The sequence below is a fragment of the Podarcis liolepis genome, assembly GCF_965112155.1.
Source record: "Podarcis liolepis genome assembly, chromosome: 5".
Lineage (NCBI taxonomy): Eukaryota > Metazoa > Chordata > Lepidosauria > Squamata > Lacertidae > Podarcis > Podarcis liolepis.
The window spans coordinates 44,315,600-44,319,710 of record NC_139556.1 but is presented as its reverse complement, the minus strand read 5'-3'; the positions used below and the strand labels follow the sequence as shown (position 1 = coordinate 44,319,710).

Below are 4,111 nucleotides of genomic sequence, written 5' to 3'. Positions count from 1 at the left end.
GCGTGTGTTTTTGTGTGTGCGTGTGTGTGTTCAGAGAGGTAAAGGCAATGGGGAGATGAGCACTCAAAAGTGCTAGAACTGTAGGATTATTGGAGTTAAGAGTGAAATGGCTAATTACTTGTGAGATGGGAGACACAACAACGGAGAGCACGAGGTGAATTATTCCTGGAAAGAAAGGGGGGAGAAAGAGATAGGGCGCAGGGTTTTCAAAAGGGCAGTTGCTTTTTCGCAAGGAGGAGACCTTCGGTATACTATAGACAAAGGGGTGTCCCGGATACTCTTCTGCAGAGACGCAGCAGATCCCCTCCTCCGCCCCCCGTCTGATTGTGTGTGTACATATGAGCCCAACAAGGGTATTGAATATATATATATAAACCTTCCCCCATCTTGGGTGGGTTAGGACTTCCTTTAATGTGAATTGGCAGGGGTATGTACGTTAATATTTTAATTAATCGGTGAAAATCGAAGTCCGATTTGTGTTACCAAGGGACCCCCGATCCCTCCTCAAAGGGTGAGGGGGGGGGGTGCGCGGAAATATGTGTTAGAAAGCAATCTATTTTGCTGGTGTTGGGGGTTAATGACTATTGCTAAAGATAAGTGAATTATCAAAGCTGTTGCTCTACCCGATCTCAAAATCCATTACATTGCTGGCCGTCTAATTAAATACGTAAGTATAATAAAATCATATTTTATGACTATTTGAGGGTAATGAGATTAGTCTTTAGAAGCGATCGCCACATATTAAAGATGCCACTGTCTATAGAATGTTAATAACCTTAAATCAAAGTGTATAGAAACTATTCACGATAAATTAAAGGGGGGATCCTGACTCCATAATAATAATCAGTGGGCACCGTGGGGTAGATTGAAAGATGTCACACCTCTTCTGAGCTAGACTTGCAAGGAGCACTAAAGTTACAAAACAAGTTGGGGGGGGGAGAGAAAAATAAATGTCTCATTTTCTTTTTCAGTCTCCTTTTCTGTGTGTTTTGTACAGTATATATAGACGATAAAAGCTTCTTGGAGTCATTATGGACAGAATACTATTGTCTCTCCCGGCTATCTCTTTTTTTAAAAGATACTTTCCCGCCGTGAGTCAAATATCTGATCAGGACCAATCTGATAAAAATATACCCGAAGAAGGTTAAAGTTGCTCCTTTTGCCTGCACTAACAAAAAGCGCCATGCTTCAAACCATTTACAGTATCTTTAATTCAGATTACACGCGCCAAGGCGATTTAAATCTGATTACCAAATTAGATGGTTTTAAAACAAATCCTTTTAAATCTGATACTGTTGACTAAAGGGGGAGGGGGAGAAGGAGGGAGGTGTATGCGTGCGTGAGAGGGGGGTGAAAGTTGCATAAGCCCCCCATCACATAAGGTAACGACCCTGCCCCAGAAAGAAAGGGGAGTTTTAAACCTTTTTGACAACAAATGCAGCTGCCCCGCTATTTTGGACGATATTAAGCGAAAATGAATGCAAATCTGTGTTCAGAAGCCATCTGGCCAGAAACAGGGGAGTCAGCTGCTCCTCACATCAGACTCTGAGGCTGAATCTATTTCAGCTCATTTTCTAGATCATCTGGTCCTGCACCCAAAGCGTGGAAAATACGGTCTTTATCATTCACCAACTTTCTTTCTTTCTTTCTCCTTCCCCTTCTCTCTTTCACCTCTGGCTCCAAGCCATATTCGAGGAGCAAAGCGCAGAGATGGAAAGGGAAGGGGAAAAATTACTTCCTGGGTTTGGATCCTAAGTCTCTCTCTGTGTGTGTGTACATCGGGCTCCTGTTTTTGTCTGCTTGCTTTCGAGCACCTCAAGCTCAAGTTTTCTACCCCGTCGAGGGGCAGGGAACAAACACTACCCCCCATCCCGGGGGGTAGAGAGCAAAAGGACGGGGCGATTCCTCTTGTCCAAGGAGCGAGGGAAAAGAGTATCTGCTTAAGCAAGAGGCGGAGAGTTGTTTGCAAGAGCGTCCGCATAATACTTGGGGGAAATCAGTGTTTCCCTCATAAAAAGGGGGCTTCTCTTATCCCAAATATAAGGGGAGGAGGTGGCAGGGAGGGAGGTGGTCGGGGCGAGGCTGGCTGCGAGCCCCCGGCGAGGCGCTGTCCTGCCAAAGAAGGTGAAGTTCACCGGGACACAAAGCACCAGGGGGAAGCAGACGATGCGCCCTTCTGCCGCGGATGGTGAAACTTTCCTTTTGAAACGTTTGCAACCTCGGGGAGGACCAGGCAGGCCTGGTCACAACCTAAGCAGTGGGGAGGTGCTCGTCCTTAAATGAGAGAGCCCAGGAACTGACCAAGACTCAGCTGAGTTGGTAGCCCGGCCACAGCCAGGCAGGCAGCCGTCCCCTCCTCCTTCTCCTCCTCCTCCACCCCCCCAAAAAAGTCTTGACCTTAGCAAAGTTAGTCATGCAGAATGTGCTGCGGATTTGAATGAGATTTGCATGTTGCAGCCAAGACCTCCCGAAGTAACGGCCCTCCTCCTCCTCCTCCTCGGAGTGTGTGAAGTGTTCCTTTTGTGTGAATTTACGGGGTGAGGCTTCAATGATCCCCCCACAAATTTGCATTTAAATAGCGACATCAAGCGATTCGCGTGCCACACACCAGTGGGCTCCCAGATGTCAAGCCGAAGTCAGTCAGATGGCCATTGCCCAGCTGTCCTTCTAAACATCATCATACCAGAGCATGCAGTGACCTTAAAGGGACAGAGCCCTGCCTGGGCTTTCAACCACCACCCAAGGCTCCTCTTCCCCGCACCCCACCCCTTACAAGGGTGGCGGGGGAGGGGGGAAGCCGGGTGTGAGGGGGGGGGAGAGGACGTCCGATCTGGCCTTTCAACATGTTCCATTGTACAGCCCCCGTCTGTTAAAAGCCTGAGAAAAGGAATCGCAGAGTCTACCATAAATCATGTTTAAGATCTCAACCCTTCTCTCCCCCCCTTTCTGTGTTCTCTAACAACACACAGCATAATGACCAATATTCGCACACCTTACACGGATCCCACAGATTCAAATTGATAATTTGCCCGGCCTCGGAGTGCGCGCGTGTGTATACACGTATACGCGTGTTTGTGTGCGCACGCGCTTATACACACACGCGCGCACAATTGCACGCACACTTGCGCGCTCTCTCTCCTTTGGGATGATTCTCCCGAGACTATTATCGCAAACACTTCACTTATTATCTCCCTGCCACCACCCTGAATAAGAAAGAACTGTTACACCTCAGTGGTTCAAACCTTCCCAATTTTCCCACGTGTATTCCCTGTTTATTTTGCCTGGTGCTCAAGTTCCACGCTGCTCGTCGTACCCCCCCCCCCCCACTCCAATTTGGTGTGTTTATGCGCGCCTGAGTGCAAGTTTCCACTTTTGCCAAAGAAACTTTGGAGGGAGGAAAAGTTCAGAGAGAAGGAACGGTGCCATCAGCTTGCGGTCACGCCAACCACCATGCGCGCGCGCCCGCTCTCGTGTTTTAATTTTCACCCTTCTGTCCATTCTTATTATTCGAACGAGTATTATTTTATTTCGGATGGCCAAGCGAAGAATCGAAGCCAACTTGCCAACACCCATATTTCATTTTTAGTGTTTTTCAGGCGCCATTGATTAAGGACGTGTTCGGTTCCACTCGGAGTAATTTATGCCCGGCTTCACCGAAACAAATCTCAGCAAACTCTTGTTTCTTCGCTTCTCGAAGAGCCGCACATTTGTAGTTCAGCTATTTGTTTAAGCTTGGCAAGGCTCTCCCAGAACAATTTGGGTTGGCAGTGTGTGTGTGTGTTGCGGGAGAGACACTGGGGGTGCCAAGGGTCGACTAATTTCCCAGGTCGGTGGCTAGTATTTCGGGGCGCCGTGCGCGCCCCTCGGAAGTCCTGACTCCGGATTGTGCTGCTCTTACAGCAAGATTCGTAGGGTAAACGCGATTTGGGCGCGCGCCTGGCATGTGCCGAAGGCTTCCGCCAGCATAACTAACTGGGCATTGGTGGTGGGGGTTTTTGTTTTGGGTTTTTTGTTGTTGTTGTTGTTGTTGTTGTTGTTTTATTTTAGAGAGAGAAGCTTGCTCTAGAGACTCCTTGAAAGATCCTTCCCCTGCCAGGGCCGGCACTTTGGG

General features: G+C 48.4%; 1 protein-coding gene across 3 annotated transcripts in view; it reads right to left on the bottom strand.

Moving 5' to 3' along the window:
* EBF3 (EBF transcription factor 3) overlaps window positions 1-4,111 on the bottom strand; it is a 191,196-nt gene that overhangs the window by 171,433 nt on the left and 15,652 nt on the right. The gene's annotated exons all lie outside the window — the stretch shown is intronic.